This window comes from Theropithecus gelada, chromosome 4 (genome assembly GCF_003255815.1).
Source record: "Theropithecus gelada isolate Dixy chromosome 4, Tgel_1.0, whole genome shotgun sequence".
Taxonomy (NCBI): Eukaryota; Metazoa; Chordata; class Mammalia; order Primates; family Cercopithecidae; genus Theropithecus; species Theropithecus gelada.
In genome coordinates, this window is record NC_037671.1 from 111,595,065 (window position 1) to 111,613,597 (window position 18,533).

Below are 18,533 nucleotides of genomic sequence, written 5' to 3' on the forward strand. Positions count from 1 at the left end.
TTAAAGGGAAATGTGGGAGAGAAGGTTGGATTCACTTTCATGTCTTTCCAGGGTTGTGACCCCTCAAGTCCTGGCTGCCTTAGCTGTTCTCTGTTACCTTCAAACAGCCAGCTCGTCTTTATTTCTTTTTTAGTTTTGTCGGGGTTGGCTTGATAGATGTTAGTCCATCATAGCCAGATATGTCTAGCCATGTCTTTTGAATGCAAGATTTAGGGTGTGGGTACTTAGCTGTTAGTGGACATCAGAGTCACTAGTCAGGATGAAACAGTTCTTGGCTTTAACTCCCAGAAATTCTGGTAACGTCATGTATAGTGAGGGCTGCATGTCTAACAGGTGGCCAGGTAAGTCTTTTGGGGTGATCTGTGAATCACACTTTGTGAGACACTGACTGTTAGCAAGTTTGTTCTGAATTCACTAGATAATAGGGATATAATACAGAGCTTTGAAAGGTGGTGTCTTGATGACGGAGCCGTGGCAATGGGGAGGGTTGAGGAGGTGGCTGTTGGACCTGTCTCCTGGTGAGAGTTGAAAGGGCCTGAACTCAAGCAGAGGCCTCGGAACCGAAAGGTGGGAAAGGATGCAGAGAGAGGCGCCGCATAGGAGTCCTCTGTGTGCCCTGGCAGGGTCTGAATGCACGTGGGAGTGGTGAGAGGGAGAACTGTAACTCAAGGTTTTGTACCTCAGTGACTTAGTGTGGCCATATATCATTAGAAATGCGTTGAGGCTGGGCGCAGTGGCTCAGGCCTGTAATCCCAGCACTTTGAGAGGCTGAGGCAGGAGGATAGCTTGAGGTCAGGAGTTTAAAACCAGCCTGGACAACATAGTGAGACTCTGTCTCTACAAAAAAAAAAAAAAAAAAAAAATTGAAAGATGAGTGGGTGTGGTTGTGCACACCTATAGTCCCAGCTACTTGAGAGGTAGAGGCAGGAGGATTGTTTGAGCCTAGGAGTTCGAGGATACAGTGAGCTATGATCATATCACTGTACTACAGCTTGGGCGACAGAAAAGCCCAAAAGCTATCTCTTAAAAAAAAAAAAAAATGGGTTGAATTCTGGGAAGGAACTGCTATGTGGGTTTAAGAGTGAGGACAATTTACAGATACCAATCTCAAAAGCTGTTCTAGTTTGTAGATGATACATCTTCCTTGATAGCAACAAGGATACTTCCATGATTCAAACGTTTAAGAAAATGCAGTGCCCTCTCTTACTACAGCATTCTAATTGTGTCATGTTTTAATGAGGTGCAAGTATCATGCAGCCTGGCACATGAAATGTGTTAGAATAGGGCAGTGTTAGTTGAAATTCAAGTCCTCAAGCTTGAGTGTGAAATGATGCAATATACATGAATATGACACCCAGAATTATTTCTGTACAGTGCATCCTAAGTCATAGACTACAAAATAAAATCAGAGGATTAGAGACCTACAGGATAGCATGTCAATGGAGATCTAAAATCAGTGCTGATCAATGCAAAATGCATCTTGGCATAATCCCTGAAGTCTCGTCCAGTGCTTGGTGAGATAAGCAGTTATGGCTAACATAACTGGCTGCAGTTGCTGTTTGGGTGGGTGAGCCACTTCCCTGGGATTTGTGCCTCCTTAGGATTGCCAAGGCAAGAGGGTGAATGGAATACTGACGGGAGGATCAGGGGTGTGTAGGGCTCTTCAAGGTTTGGTGCTGAAGGAAGAGGGTGGAAGGGTGGCCTGTTTTCTTATTCATCATTGGCCCAATAAGCCCTTAGAAGTAGAGGTGATTTCTTCTATGCCTTCTCTCAGGTTAGGTTAATAAATCCTTTACTTAATCGGATTAGCTATAAAATGATAGATTATTTTTCTTATAAATTATTTTTCTTATATTTCTCTTCCCCCATGTTCTGTTTCCTTGACAGTTCTATTAAAACTTGCTAATTTCTCTTGTCTGATTTTAAAATTAAAACAAACCCCATTGATAGGGTTTGGCTGTGTCCCCAACCAAATCTCATCTTGAATTGTAGCTGCCATAATCCCCACGTGTCATGGGAGGGACCTAGCGGGAGGTTATTGAATCATGGGGGTGGTTTCGCCCATGCTATTCTCGTGATAGTGAGTTCTCATGAGATCTGATGGTTTTATAAGGGGCTTCCCGCTTCACTTGCCTCTTATTCTTCTCCTTCCTGACATAATGTGAAGAAGGACGTGTTTGCTTCCCCTTCCGCCATGATTGTAAGTTTCTTGAGGCCTCCCCAGCCATGTGGAACTGCAAATCAATTAAACCTCTTTCCTTTATAAATTACCCAGTCTCAAGTATGTTGTCATAGCTGTGTGAGAACGGACTGATATACTAATTTACCTGATACTATGAAATGATTTCTTATTAATCCTAGCTAGCTCTGAAAGTGAAGCTTTCAGTGGAGTTCAGTGTCACTGGAACACATTAGGGGCTGTGATATGGTTTGGCTCTGTGTCCCCACTCCAATCTCATCTCGAGCTGTGATCCTTAGTGTTGGAGGAGGGACCTGGTGGGAGGTGATTGGATCATGGGGGCACATATCCCCCAGGTGTTCTCATGATAGTGAGTGAGTTCTCATGAGATCTGATTGACAGAATGTAACACTTTCCCCTTGGTGCTGTCTCCCCATTGCTGCCATGTGTGCCTGCCTCCTCTTCGCCTTCTGACATGATTGTCAGTTTCTGAGGCCTCCCAGCCATGCCTCCTGTACAGCGTGCAGAACTATGAGTCAACTAAACTTTTCTCTATAAATTACCCAGTCTCAGGTAGTTTTTTATAACCATGTGAGAATGGATGAATACAGGCCAACTCCAACTCCCCTCACTCATTGCCTGTTAACTAAAGTGCTCAGTTAATTGGCACTTCCACTAAGGCTGGAGAAGGTTGCTATTCACTGTGCATTCATTAAACACATCTATTGAGTGCCTGCTGTGTGCCATGCACTGTCTGAGAGCTAAGGATGTGGCAATGAATGAAAGAGACAGCAGTTCCTATCTTCTCGGAGCTGATATTCTGGTAGGGTAGAAGGATGATTGTAAAATTCATAGCACGTGGATGTGATAGATGCCATTGGGAAGGGCCACAGGTGGATTTGGAGGAGTGGGGATGCAGTTTTAACTAGGGTGACGAGGGAAAGATTTCACAGAGCAATGTGGCTAATGGGGGAAGAATGTTCTTGACAAAGGGAACAGCGAGTGCGTGTGTCCTGAGACAGCCAGTGTTCCTGAGGCATCGTGACCAGGGGGAAGCCGAGAGTGTGGAGCCCTAGAGACCTGATCAGTACTTTGGCTTACAGTCAGTGTTTGGGGAGCTACTGGGGGACTTTGAGCCAAGAAGAGTTATCAGATTTACATTTAAAAATGATAACGGTGGCTGTGCAAGGGTGGGATCAGGGAACCAGTTCAGATGCCATGGCAATAGTCACATGAAAGAGATTGAGAGGTGGCCAGGTTCCGGGTATTCTGAAAGGCCAGTAGGATTTACTGGGAGATTGAATTTAGTGTAAGAGGATACCCTTGAAGTGTTTGAGGAATTGGAAGGATAGAGTTGCCATCTCCTGAGAGGTGGGAGAAGCAGGTTAAGGAAAGATATGTTGTCGTTTTTTTGTTGTTGTTTGTTTGTTTGTTTTGGGACAGTCCCACTCTGTCACCCAGGCTGGAGTGCAGTGGCACAATCCCTGATCACTGCAGTCTCCGTCTCCTGGGTTCAAGAGATTCTGCTGCCTCAGCTACCCTAGTAGCTGGGATTACAGGCATGCACCATCACGCTAGGCTAATTTTTGTATTTTTAGTAGAGATGGGGTTTCACCATGTTGGCATGCTGGTCCCAAACTCCTGAGCTCATCAAGTGATCTGCCTGCCTCAGCCTCGCAAAGTGCTGGGAAGATCTGGCTTTTAATTTTGCAGTGCCCATTCACCCACCAAGTGAGGGAGATGGTGGGATATATGTGTTGGGATTAACCAGAAAGGTTGATACTGGAGACAAATTTGCTGGCCATTGGGGTGCAGATGGTATTAAATCTTTCAGACTGGATGACCTCACCAAGTGAGTGAGAGTAGGGAGACAAGGAAAGGAATCTAGGGCATCGCAGCCTTTAGAAATGTGGGAGCTGAGCAACCAGCAAGGATTGCAGTGAAGTTGCTGCCAGTTAAGTAGGAAAAGAACTAGGAGAGGGTGATGGCCAGAGGCAAGCGAAGGAGGTGTTCCCAGAAGGAGGTAGTGATCAACTGGGGCAAATACTGCTGTGAGGTCAGTGGGAGGATGACTGAGAATTGACTATTGGATTTAGTTAGCTGTGTGCAGGTTGGTGAACTTGACAGGGTGGTTTTGGTGGGTTGGTGGGACAGGGACACACAGCTGATGAGTAAATTCAAGAACAAACAGGAGGAGAGGAATTGATGTCCTAAGAAACCATCTGCTCGTGAAACAGCTCCCTGAATGCACATAGCTCTTTGTATTCTTAGGATGACATTTGTGCTAAATGCCTTTTAATTCCTTTAAAATCTGTAATCAACTGTTTGGTAACTAGATATCTGATAAATGGGGACCTGTTATGCCCTCCCTGAACTGGGTAACAGGACACTGTAGATTATACAATCCCTTATTTTAATACTAACAATGCCCTTCATTTAGTGAATGACTATGTACTGGTGGCTTCTACAGAGAAGAGTTATTCAGCAGAAATTATCTCTTCATTTTTTTTTTTCACATCATTTTGGAAATGAAGAGCAGGAATTGAGTAAATAGCTCTCTCTCTGAGTTTGATGTTAGTCTATACCTTACCCATGTAAGTAGAAAAGATTTGTTATGGACAGATCCAAAACCTTGGAAGAATTCCTTGTTACTAATGATTTACCTTTATACCTTTCAAGATTTATCTGAAACATTCAGAATACCATGAAATCATACATATGTCATGTTTGGTACAGACTCTAGGTGGAAGGCATTTGTTAGCAGGAAAACTGGTGGGACTGGAGAGAAACCAGTCAACTTGAAATAGAATTTACCAACTGTTTATTGAGTACCTACCGTTTGTCAAGTTCTTTTCTAGGTGCAATGAATAAGACAGGGGCCCTCTTTGTTTGGTGCCTTCAGTTAAGTGGCATACAGACAAATCAACAGGCATTTAGGCTACAGGGCATCACAGAAGTGCAGAGGAGGAGTATCTCACGCATATATGAATGGGCGCTGCAAGAGAAGGCTTCCTGGAGGAAGGGACATTTAAATTGAGACCTGGGCCGGGTGCGGTGGCTCATGCCTGTAATCCCAACACTTTGGGAGGCCAAGGTGGGCGGATCACCTGAGGTCAGGAGTTCAAGACCAGCCTGACCAACATGGAGAAACCTCACCTCTACTAAAAATACAAAATTAGCCAGGCATGGTGGCAGGCGCTTGTAATCCCAGCTACTCGGGAGGCTGAGGCAGGAGAATTGCTTGAACCTGGGAGGCGGAGGTTGCAGTGAGCCAAGATCATGCCACTGTGCTCCAGCCTGGGCAACAGAGCGAAACTCTGTCTCAAAAAAGATAAAAATAAAATAAATAGAGACCTGTGGGATGAGCAGGAGGTAGCTAGGTCTAGGGCAGGAGAACGTTCTTGGCAGAAAACTGGGAGGCAAGAAACTGCATGGCATTTTGACATTTGTCAGCCACTGAAAGAAGCCGATGTGCTGGATCTGTTGTGAGGTGAATGGAACTAGATGAGGCTGGAGAGTCGGGAGTCGTGTGTTAGATCACCAAGCCCCTCTGTAAGCCTCCAAGCAGGTGGGATGCAAGGAAGGAATGAAGATCTTTTCGTGGCCTTCCTTTGTAGAGGAACTGTGTATTAGTATGTATGTATTGTGTGTGCACACATATAATAGATACATTATACATAGTAAATACATTGTACACATATATACACACACAATACATACATATATGTATATATCATAATACGTGCATAATACATAAATACAATGATATATATGCATGTAAGCATATACTTAGATATATGCGTATAAATATGCATATATGTGTATTTATTTTTTAGGGCTCATTATTTGATTCAGAATTCTATCAGGCAGGCACTGTCCTCTCTTTAATGGGATGTAGCACTAAATGGGTTTTAGACCTGGAGTGGCCCAGTCACCCTACTGTAGGGGAAGCTCCTGGATCTCCGAAGGAAAAGTCACTTAAAGGCTCTGTGCAAAAAGGAACTTGACTGACTGGGTATTTATTTCCTTTGATCTGTGAAATGTAAAACTGAGCTGACTTTAAGCATAAGAAAACATTAAAAACTCTTCATTAAAGAAAGAAGGAACTACTAACACATTGACCTAAGCTGAAAAAAAGAGATGGGAGTTTGAGCTGACAGGGAGTGGGAGAGGAAAGGGGAGCCGTGATGAATGGAGAGGAGGGAGACTGGGGCGGGGAGGGCGGAGGAGCCGGGAAGTTTGGAGGGAAGTGTTCCCTGGAGGTCACACCTTGGGCTGTGGGTGTTTTCTGTGTTACCACCTGTGATCTGCTGCCCATTGCTGATGAACGGTTAGTAACTGTTTCTAGCTCAGGAGGTAATTTAATCTTTATATGTTCAGAGACTTCACTCTAGTGGAAGAAGCCAAAGCATAGCCTTGGTTGGTATTTTTTTCTCTGGAAGTGGTCAGAAATATCAATCATCTAAGGGTTAGGATTCCCCCATCCCATGCCCCCAAAGAAGGGTACACTTAAGATAAACAACATAGTCCAGTATTTCCAACACAACCCTGCCCACCTCCCTCCCATTTCACTATACCTAGTATTTATTAGTATTTATACACATATGCTAATATACAATAGAGTGAATATTTCTTTTTTTTTTTGAGATGGACTCTCGCTCGCTCGGTCACCCAGGGGGAGTGCGGTGGTGGCATCTCGGCTTACTGCAACCTCCACCTCCCATGTTCAAGTGATTCTTGTGCCTCAGCCTCCCAAGTAGCTGGGACTACAGGCGTGCGCCACCACGCCAGGCTAATTTTTGTATTTTTAGTCAAGATGGGATTTCACCATGTTACCCAGACTAGTCTTGAACTCCTGACCTCAAGTGATCTGCCCACCTTGGCCTCCCAAAGTGCTGGAATTACAGGCGTGAGTCATTGTGCCCAGCAGCAATAGGGTGATTTTACACTGAAATCTTGAAAATACTGAGTGAGCATCTCAGACACAAGCCCAGGGGAATCATATATTTGTTGTACCAGATCCAGAAGCAGCCATGTGGGTATTTATTTCTGAGTTCCTGAACCCTGTAAGAACACACAGGTTATACTTGAAATGAATGGGAATTGATTAGGCAGAATGACGAAAAACCCCAAACCCACAAGACCCCACCTCTGAAGGGTGCGGCCGCTTGCCCTCCCCTTTGTGTCGTTTTCCAGATTGTTCATGTGGTTGGGGTTGTCGCATCATTCCCGGGGTTAAACGCACACTCAGTTCTGGGAAAGCTTCCATTTTCAACAGTCCAAAGTTAGAATTCAGTGGAATGTGATTTGAAAGTAATTTCACAAGGTACATTTTAAGTTTTTAATAGTTACCTTTTTAAAAAACAGTCCCAATTTTTCTGCTCCTGTCACCCCCGACCCCAGTCATGATTTCTGAATATATGATCTCTTGGAGGACATGGATAGCTGTTATTTTAACTTTGAATTTAGCATCCTCATCTGTATATTTTAGCAATTTGAAATTCTGTTTTGTAACTTTTTTTTGGTATCAGTGGCCTTGTTTTCACATCCTGAGGGTGTTCTTGTTTCTCCTCTTTCATCTTTTAAAAAGATCCATCCCTAGAATGAATATTGAAAAAATATTTCCTTAAGATAGCATGTGTATTAGTATCTTTTTCCTATTTTCATATTTTAAAATGAACTTTTAACTTGATAGGTAATGTTCCAGTCGTGCTGTAGAAATCCCATCTCCTGTAATCATGGTCTAATGAATTAAGGAGAAAAGGAATATTTCCTAAGAGTAACTAATAACAAAGAAATAAAAAAGTACAAATGTCCATAAGCAACCTTAGGAATTCAGGAAGAAATCTAAGAAGAATCTGCCTTGTTAAATGGAGCTGTGGTAGATTTCCTGGGAGTGGTAAATGATGTGGAATCAATCTGTTATAATGACTTAATTGTCCTCAAAAGATCTCACACCAATTTTGTGGGTTAAGGCTGGTAATGATCGTCTTTGGTGGTAATTATGTAACTATAACATTCTAAAAACATTTTAAGACTACCTTACTTTTCTTATGAAAACAGATTGCATAGTTTAGATCTTATCGTTGTTATTGCTGGTTTTGTTTGCGCTTTACAGATCTAAAGTTGTAGTGAAAGTGACATACTGTTGATAAGATGTTTAGATTAGAGTTGTTTGGTTTGTTTTTTGTTTCATGTAGTTAGCATTCTTTTTCTCTTTTAAAAATGATTATTTTCATCTCAAAGCCAAAAGATAGTAGTGTTAACTTTGTCCTTGAGATGGTCAAGGATGGCATCTGTTTATTCAAATTAAGGCCCTCCTAATAAATGTCTTTGGTAAATATTTGATAGGGAAGAAGGTAAACCCCTAAAGTCTCTTTGTCCAACAAAGTTGGAATCAGCCTATAAAAACCATGGCTCTGGCTTCAGCGCGTCTGTTTTGGGTGAAGGTGGGAGCCCATGCCTGTAGTTAATTGCCTGCAATAGAGAATAATTGTTTTACTTTTAGGGATTTTGCCTGGAGAGAAAATGTATTCATGTATCCATTCATTCATAGTCTCTTCCTGTCTCTGTTGGGGCTGGATAAATCCGTGTGTTTGTGGGTGGGCCGCTCCTCATTCTGAAACATTGTGGCTGCTGCAGGTGACACAGTACTGGAGAACCAGGGCTCTTCAGGAGCTGCCCAAGTTTGGATCCTTTACTGCCTCTCATGGTTGCCTGATGTTGGCCAATTTATGTACGTTGTTTAGTCAACTAGCTCATCTTTAAACTTGGAATCATGCTGTTACTCAACTTTCAGGGTTTGTTTTCAGGGCTAAATGAGATAATGTGAGTGAAGCATTTATCATAATATCAGCCATATTTGAAGTGCTTAATAAAGCACTGGGTGCTACTTTCGTTGCTTAGAACTCAGGCATATCCTGGAAAAAAAATTCACGTCTTCCAACAGGGTAGTTTCAATCTCAAATCAAACAAGGATAAATTGTAAATAGTAAATTGCCCATCGGTGAGAGGAATGGTAAAGAGAAAACTGGATCCCACATCCTTTGTGCAGTGTGTTAATATGAAATGGTGTTGAAACTAAAAATACAAAAATTAGCTGGGTGTGGTGGCACGCGCCTGTAGTCCCAGCTACTCAGGAGGCTGAGGCAGGAGAATTGTTTGAAATGGCCCCCCGCCCCCACAAAAAAAGAGAAGGCTGGGCACAGTGGCTCACGCCTGTAATCCCAACACTTTGGGAGGCTGAGGCAGGAGGACTGTTTGAGCCCATGAGTTCGAGACCAACCTGAGCAACAAAGTGGGATCCCTGTCTCTATTTTAACTTAAAAAAGTAAAAAATTTTCATTAGAAAATATTTTTAAAAGATGGCCAGGTATAGTGGCTCACGTCTGTAATCCTAGCACTTTGGGAGGCTGGGGCAAGCAGATCACCTGAGGTCAGGAGTTCGAGACCAGTCTGGCCAACATAGTGAAACCCTGTCTCTACTAAAAATACAAAAGATTAGCTGGGTGTGGTGGTAGGCACCTGTAATCTCAGCTACTCGGGAGGCTGAGGCAGGAGAATTGCTTGAACCTGGGAGGGGGAGATTGCGGTGAACCAAGATCGTGCCATTGCATTCCAGCCTAGGTGACAGTGCAAGACTCCATCTCAAAAAATAAAATAAAATAAAATAAAATAAAATAGAATGAAATAAAATAAAATAAAATAAAAATTAGCTGGGCATGGTGGCCCGTGCCTGTAATCCCAGCTACCCAGGAGGCCGAGGCAGGAGAAATCACTGGAACCCAGGAGGCGGAGGCTGCCATGAGCCAAGATCTCACCACTGTACTCCAGCCTGGGAGATGGAGTGAGACTCCGTCTAAAAAAAGAGAGAGAGAAAAGAGAGGACAGTTATACCTTTTTAAATGTCGTGCTGTGGAGGGGTGATGGTAAATGAGTTCTTAAATGTCTTTCCTCAGTTCTTCCACTAGCATAAAGAGACCTGAGGGCTGGTGATATTGACATGTAGAGTAGGCATTACGTGGCAGAGGGGAGGCATCCACAAAGGCACACCCTTGAAGTCCATATCTATTGTTTTATCACAGTTAATGCCCAACACTTACTACATTTCCTGCTTTACTGCTGCTTTTGATAACTGGTGGGTGTGACAGTAATACATGGGTGTGTCCACGATGTAGTGTGTATGCCACTGAGTTATTGTCCTGGCAAAACAACCCCAGATGAAAGGTGTCCCGTCATGCCAAGCCCAATTAAGGAAACCAGCCCAGTTCTTCTTGGGAGCCAAGAGGTTATTTCGAAAGATCTGCTCCTATCAGCGCTGTGGGAGTAACTTACAGGAGCAGATCTTACAGAAGCAACCATCAGAAGGGTGATTACCCCTGTTCCTTAGTCACCAGAGTTGCTTCCTCCGTTTCCAAATCACAGAAGGTCTCACACTTCTCAAGGGACTTTTAGATTGCCTGTGCGACGAGAAATAATGACACCCACTGTGTCAAACAGGCGCCTTGCAGATAGTAACCTGGAGCGACGTGAATCACACTGTTAGTGTTAAGTGGAGATTTGGGCTTACGGTGAGCAGGACTCATCATACCTGATGCATTTTGGGAAATGCAGGGTGTTAAATAAAAAACTTGAAAGTTGACCTGATTTGCCTTTTTATAGATGAAGGAGACTTTTTGTAAGGCATCTTTGAGCCAGGGGAAAAAACTGTTTCTATATTTTATTCAGTGTGTGCCTGTTTCCGGAACAGAGCTTTAGTAAGTGATTAATGTAGAAAAGTTCTTTTAAAACTGGAAAAATCTGTATGCGCCAAAGAAGCCCCTTTCCAACCCTTTAGAAACACACATAATTTCTTTTGGATCAGTTTCCAAGTTAATATTTGTCTAATTTTTGTGTGTTGAGTAACACTTTTCAAAAGATATTTGTAAGATACCTAGACCAATCCTCCTCCTCTCAAACATTGTAGGTTTGGAACTCTGTGTAGGGAGATGATTCGTAATTGATGGATTCATGTACAGCATATTTTAGATGCTGTCAGTTTTCAAACTTGTACACTGAACTTAAAAGTTGAAAAAATTCACCAAAAATTCGCATATAGAGAAGTTAAAATCCAAGCTAATTGGCAACTCTGCCTTCAGTGGAATTGGCAGGCTTGCTGTCTGAGAAAGCAGTGATGATGAATCAAGCTAAAAACCACCTCTCCAAAGGCCTGAGACAGGGAGGTCAGTAGCAGCTACCAGACCTGTGTGGCTATTCAAGCTTTCAAGCCTTAAAGATCCAGCGTGGGCTGTCAGTGTTCCTGTGCTGGTTAAACTTTCAAAGAAGCTTTGCCTCCATCCAGATGGCAACATTTGATTTTTATTTTCAAGTATTTATTCATTTTCTTTCGGGGAGGAGGGAGGGGATAATCATATTTAGGTTTGAGATGATGGAGACAAGGAGTACCTTTTTTTTTTTTTTTAAGATGGAGTCTTACTCTGTTGCCCAGGCTGGAGTGCAATGGTGCAATCTCGGTTCACTGCAACCTCCACCTCCCGGGTTGTAGCAATTCTCCTGCCTCAGCCTCCTAAGTAGCTGAGATTACAGGCACACACCACCACGCCCCACTAATTTTTGTATTTAGTAGAGATGGGGTTTCACCGTGTTGATCAGGCTGGTCTGGAACTCCTGACCTCGTGATCCACCTGCCTCAGCCTCCCAAAATGCTGGGATTACAGGTGTGAGCTACCGCGCCTGGCCAGGAGTATCCTTATAGTGAACAAATACTGGGTATGAGGCAGTGCTCAGATACAAATCCTGTTCACATCGATGAACCAGACGACAGCCTGTGTATTAGGCATATTGAGATGTTTCTTGACTTCGGTTGGTTATATAACAAGAGCACGCATTTTTCCTAGGACTGTGGTTTCAGCACTATGGATTCCATGTTTTTTCTTCCATCATTAACTCTAATTTTGAGGGTTGATAATGACCTTCAATCATTCAGTCCAAATACATCTTCTTTTGTGTGAATAAATTATTTTGTCGTAAATGACATTGTGGCCCAGAGATTTAAGTGGCAGGACCTAGACCAGAACCAAATTCTCTAGACCCCCAGTTCAGAAGGTTTGTGATTATACTATTTTCCCACCTTGCCCTAATTGGCCCCCTTTCCCCAAATCCCATAAAACCTATGGCTTTGTAGGTCCCATCCACCAGCAATAATGTGGCACATCCTAGCATTTTTCCTGTTCTGTAATACACTCCCAATCAAGAAGCCTTATGAACCTTCTGTGTGATGGACTAGACTAGACTCAGTGTTGGGTTTCGAGGATCCGCTGGTGAGGACATTCCGTCTAGCAGGAGAAATGCCAGCACTATTTATTACACAATATGATCTGATGCATTCAGATGTACTTACAGCTCTAGGAGCTGTTCAGAGGAGCACAAATGAATGACAGAGAGAGAGAGAGAGAGAGTTGTTTGTTCCACAAGGAGCAGTAAAGTATTTTAAAAATAAAAAATAATAAGGCTGACTCTGTCCTGCCTAGGAGTTGGCCATGCTCCACAAAAAGCAGTAAAGCTTTTTTTTTTTTTTCTTTTTTTTAAAAGACAGTTGCTTGAGGATGGTTTTAGAGGATAAATGCCAGCCAGATGAGGGGTGAGGGTAGGGGACAGCTAGGTGAAGTGATTTAGAAAACTAGGAGGATTCTGCCCATTGGTAGTGCTGGGCAGTGAAGTTGGTCGTGCGTGGCGAGTTGCAGAATCACTGGCAAGTTGCAGAAATCACTAGGTGTACTCCCACCGTACCTCTTCTCCAGCCTGATTCAGAATGGAAAGAGGCTGCCGAGAACGCATCAGTGATCTTCTGTTTTCTTATAGGTTGAAGAACGCTAAATGTCTGCATATGATGGCTGATGTGACGATGAACAGGCCGTGACTAGTGTGGATTATTGGATACCTAGAGGCTCAGTGGCCTAGGAGTGATCAGGAGGAAGGGTTAGGGAGAACGCTTTGGTTAGACTCAGAAACAGAAAGACAGCAGGCTCTGTTTGGAGACTTCCTGTCCTTCGTCCAAGATGCCATTGGGGTAAAGGTGTGGATGCAGCTTTGCATGTTCAGCTTCTGGAACCAGACAGAACTGCCTTTCAGTTTTCATGGCCTTGGAGGAAACAGATAATGAATGATAGGAAACAGCTGCTTCTCACGTGGCAGGCAGAAATGCATCCTCATGGAGCAATGTGGTCATCACAGGAATATTAGTGGAAAATCGTCTCTGATTAAACATTCAGGAGCTATGGAATGTGATTTACTTTCATATATTCATCCTTCCCCCCATTGTCTTTCCATTGCCTGTAGATTTTATTTTTATTTGTCAAATAATACAGAAATGCTTCTTGTAAAAAAAAATTTAAACAACAGGACTCGAGATGGGTTGGAAAAGATAGTCCCCTTTCTGCTATATCCTTCTCCTTTCCCATAGTTGGAGGTCAGCACCTTCTGGAACCCTTCCTAGACATTTTCGTACATGTTTATTCTTATTTACACATAATCATTGTCTTTTTATAAATGGATTTCTGTGCAGTTGGAATCTGTTTCTTTTTACATTTAATACTGTCTTAATGATTTATCTGAATCACTATATTTAGATAAACCTCAAATTTTTAGAAGTAGTGCTTATGCAATCAAACTTAATTAACTTTATTCATCTAAAAATTAATCTAAAAATCTAAGTGCCTCTTAGGAACAGAAGGGTGTCATGGCCCACCCACATTGGGACTGGACGGTGGATTTAGGATGGTTTGTGGCAGGCTGGCTTGCACCTGGCAAAATATCTTCGGTCAGTCTAACAAGGGAGAACTGATCTCCTGCCCTGAAAGTTTATTACTGTGGCACCAGTTCTGCTTAAAACAAACATTTAGTCTTCTTTTTAAGGCCAGGATTATATTAAAGTGGGAGGTGGCCCGATAAACAGTCTGTGAGATCTCTTAGGCACAGGGAGAATGTGGGACTTGTATCTTTCTCCAAAGCTTGTTTCATAATTTGACAAAGCCTATTTGAGAGAAGTTGGTAAGGTTGACCCAAATGGCAAGGTAACTTCTTTGGATTTTAGTGCCGAGAAGGAGGACACAGAATTAATAAGGGGGAATCTTTTGGAAGGGGTCATGGGGCAGATCATTGTTCTGTTACATTCATGGGCTGATGACATCATTGGAAAGTACTTGATGACAGATTGGTAGAACTGTACTGTGCATTAGAGCTGGCCACCCCAGCGAACCCACTGACGGGACTTGGTGTTTCAGTTACTCCCTGAAGTGCAGTGGCAGTTGTTCTGGGAGTAGAAGATGCTCTTGGAATGCTGTCATTATTACCTTGGCTCATGTTATTTAGAAAAAGAGGAAGCCGCCTTCTTGGCCTGACAATGTGACAGCCACCTGTCAGTCATTTTCTTCAGTGCTCTGAAGGTGACCAGAACCTGGTCATCAGGTCTCCTTTAAAAATAACAAAACACAGACATGCATAGAATCATACAGCATAAAAAGATGATGTCATTCTCAGGGAGACAGGGCAGCATGTCCCTATTTTCCTCATCTACTCTTGAAGGCATCAGGTCTCTGATATTTCACACTGCCAGTTGCTACCTAAAAGAGGGAACTTCTTGAGGAGAGATGGACATGATTTCATGCTCAGTGACTTAGAAACTGTATTAGAACTGACTGCTATCAAATAAGCATAAGACTGCTATAAATAAAATAAATATCAAACAAGCATAAATAAGCAAATAAATACGTAAGCAGAATAAGTAAATATCAAATAAGCATAAGACTGCTATCAAATAAAATAAATATCAAACAAGCATAGATAAATAAGGAAATAAATACAGAAGCAAAATAAATATCAAATAAGCATAAGACTGCTATCAAATAAAATAAATATCAAATAAGCATAAATAAATAAAAAATAAGCATAAGACTGCTATCAAATAAATTAGAACTGACTGCTATCAAATAAGCATAAGACTGCTATTAAATAAATTTCTGAAAGATATGGGATCATGCCTGGCTTTAAAAGAAATCGTAATTGCGAGACATGGTGGCACATGCTCAGTGAACTGTTTTAATCTGGGTTTCAAAGAAACTGGGCTTTATGGGATCATAAGGAGGTCAGGAACATGGTATATCTTCTGTTGGATGTAAAATTGATGTTTATAGTTCAGTAGTGCCACTTTGACAGTGGTCAACCATGGACATGCTCACACGATGGTTAATAAAGGCTTTTCAGACACTAGATTTAAATTCTGCGTTCATCCATGTAGTAAGCATTGACTAATTTAATCGCCTGGAGAATGAGCCAGGGAGACAGCTTTGTTTCCCTGTCTCCGTCCTGTTCATGAGACTCTGCTGCGCTCACAGGCGTTACCTGCCTGGGGAAGTCACACGCCAAAACAGGTGCCCCACCTGCTGTAGGGAGAAAGCAGAGCCAGACTGGGGCAGAGTGAAATAACCCGTGTTGAATCCCCACTCTAGCACTCAGTGATAGTACGACCTTGAGCATTTAGCCCTTCGGAGCTTGCTTTCACATCTGTAGAATAGGCATGATAATATATCACATGGTTGTTATGAGCCTGAACGAAACACCAGGAGAGAGTGCCCAGCTCATGTTGTGGAATACAGAAAGGCTCGGGAAATGGTACTTGTTGTTTAGACATTTTTAAACAAAACATTCCTTTTCATGAAATGAGACGACCCCAGCACCAGACATCTGGTGCCTGATTCTCAACACTGTACACCATAGATAACTTTCCGTTCCTGACAGCCAACAACGAGAAAGTTTACTTCCCCCAAAATTACTCTTCTAGAATTACAGCCGTTCTGTGATTTATTTGCCTCTTTTCCTCCCTCACAATAACCACTGCAGTACAGTTAAACCCCCAGTCTGTTCAAGGGCAGAACGAATCTTAACCACCGTGTGAGGGAATCTGGGGGCTGGGAGAAAACACTCATGTACAGTTATAGTAAGTTGCAAGAGTAAAATCTCACATGACTTTGGGACAAGTTTTACATTTTAAAGTCTCTTCCAGGTGCTTTCTCTGGAAGAACAACAACGAAAAAGTTAAAAGCTCACGTAAAAGGACACTATTTTTTTTACGAAGCCATTTTGAAATATGTAAGCACAAACATTTCCCGATAGAGACGTCCATAGTTTTCGTTCGGTGTTGCACATTCTCGTCTTGAATTGTGGCGGGGGGCTTGATGTGTGCAGTAATTATTGTCAATCCTTGGTTGACTCATGCATTCCTAACTGTCGCAGTGAGATCTAAGTTTATGTGAAATATGGAAACGATTTCTCCCCCCTCTTCCTTTTGTGCTCGAGTTCGGACGGAGCAGCTGAATTCTCTTTCTTTGTTATTTTTAGGGGGTCTTCAGTTTTGGAGCTCTAGTTTAGGCTTGAGGAGGGCCAGCTGTCAGCATGGCTTGGGCTGGTCTGTCTGAGATCTGGCTGGTGTTTCTGCAGTTAGAACCTGATTCTGAATCCAGCTCCCTTCCACCCACATGGGAGGCTCTCACTTCTACAACTCTTATTTGCCCCACATTGAAAACAGAATGGAAACTAAAGTAACAATAGTGGAATCTGCACTGAAAGAAGAATTGTTTTTCTCTCTGAATTCATCTCCTTTATTGGGAGCTGTATGTCTTGCGTCCTGGCCACTGCCTTTTTTCCCTTTTTCCTCCAACTGACTTTCTCTTTGGGTGTCTTAAGGATGGGGAGGTGTAGGCTGTGTTTTTAAAGCTCAGAGTTTAACTACACAAAAACAAAACCAGAAAAGAGTATGTTCCTCCCCCTTTTTAAACAATTTGTCCTCCTTGGAAAGAAAGTTTTACTATATAGGATTTAGGAAATGTTTGTGAAAATGATCACAGGCTATAAAGGAGTGTCCAAGCTGCTTTCATTGTGTCCAGCATGACATTCTCATGATATCTGTAGCAAGCCTTTCGGTGTCTTGGCAGATAGAGTTTCTTCCTTCACAGCATAATGTTTTTCCAACTGCGATGTTTATAGCTGCTTCATGCGCCGTGATACATGGCTAGGTGTCAAGATAGTTTTATAGGGGGAAGAACCCAAAAGACTTTTACAACATGCAGGTTTCGGGGAAAAAGGAGAGCGATTTTTACAAAGGGAGTTTCAAATAAAAAGGCATTTGTTTGTGCTTTCTCCATGGGCAGACCTTTTCAAAGATGGCATTGTAAAAGGAGGATGTGCGTTTTATTCCTTTATTAACGGAGGCCCTCGGGGGCGGCTGTCTTGAAGGACCAGAAGCTGCAGCTATGGAGATGAGTGTCACAGCTCCGGGACCTTTAGGAGCTCCACTTTGCTCAGGCGTCAGACACATGAATAAACACGGTGCAGGCCAGAGGGGCAGAAGGGAGAAGTGATGGATCTTGCTGGTGAGGAAGCTGGTATGTGGTTGGTGTCCAGAGAAGGCCTCAAAAAGGAGGAGAAGCTTCTGGGGAGCCTTGGAGAATCAGGAGGAGTTGGCCAGACCAGATAGGTGTGTGGGTGATGTTGTAGCCAGAAGAAGAGCAAATGCAAACGCATGGAGTGTGAAGCAGTGAGGTGCGTTGGGAGAAGGAATCCCAGCTTCTGAGGCTGGAGTGCAGGTTGCAAGAGGAGGACGGGCAGAGTAGGAGCTTGGCCAGCAGGCCTCGGGCCAGCTTTGGGAGGCCTTTGCTTGTCATGTGGTCATATCATTTCTTTCAGGCTATACTCACCTTTCTTGAGAGGCCTTCTTGGATGAGTGCCATTCTCTAGCCCCTGTGCCTGCCTTAGCCTTCTTCCTAGCACTTACTGCCTGCTCTGTTCTGGGTTTGGTGTTCGCTGCCTGTCTTCGTCGTAAGGACGAAAGCCCCAGCAGAGCAGGGACGTTCTTCTGTGATGGCTTCCCTGGTGCCTGGCGGTGAGTGATGTTAGGGGATTTGGACTCATCTTCGTAGTGAATGATGGGAGGATCACTGAAGGTCTAAATCAGGGGAGTCACCTGAGTGCATTTGGGTGTTTGAAGAGCAGTGTGGATGGCAGGAAAGCTGAAGACAAGTATTTAGGGAGCACCTCCCTGCACATTGAGGGGAAGGGAGTTCGTTAGTGGTCACGCTCTTCAGGCTACCTTGGGTGGGCCCAAGCTTCGCTGGCCTAGTTAATTACCAATAGCTAGTATCAATGTCATTCCATCAGTGACATTCTGAAACTACTAAAAATTACAGAGAAGCAGCTGGGTGCCATGGCTCACTTCTGTAATCCCAGCACTTTGGGAGGCTGAGGCAGGTGGATCACCTGAGGTCAGGAGTTCGAGACCAGCCTGACCAATATGGTGAAACCC

At 43.2% G+C, this 18,533-nt stretch overlaps 1 protein-coding gene across 2 annotated transcripts in view; it reads left to right on the forward strand.

The window, feature by feature from the left end:
• CNKSR3 (CNKSR family member 3) overlaps positions 1 to 18,533 on the forward strand; it is a 105,253-nt gene that overhangs the window by 14,623 nt on the left and 72,097 nt on the right. Inside the window, exon 1 of one of the 2 annotated variants that reach the window (XM_025383384.1) lies at positions 17,546 to 17,708. The exons of the other annotated variant lie outside the window; for it this stretch is intronic. The gene's annotated coding sequence lies outside the window, so the exon portion shown is untranslated. Of the gene's footprint in view, positions 1 to 17,545; positions 17,709 to 18,533 lie in introns of those variants that run through there. 2 annotated transcript variants of the gene reach the window in all.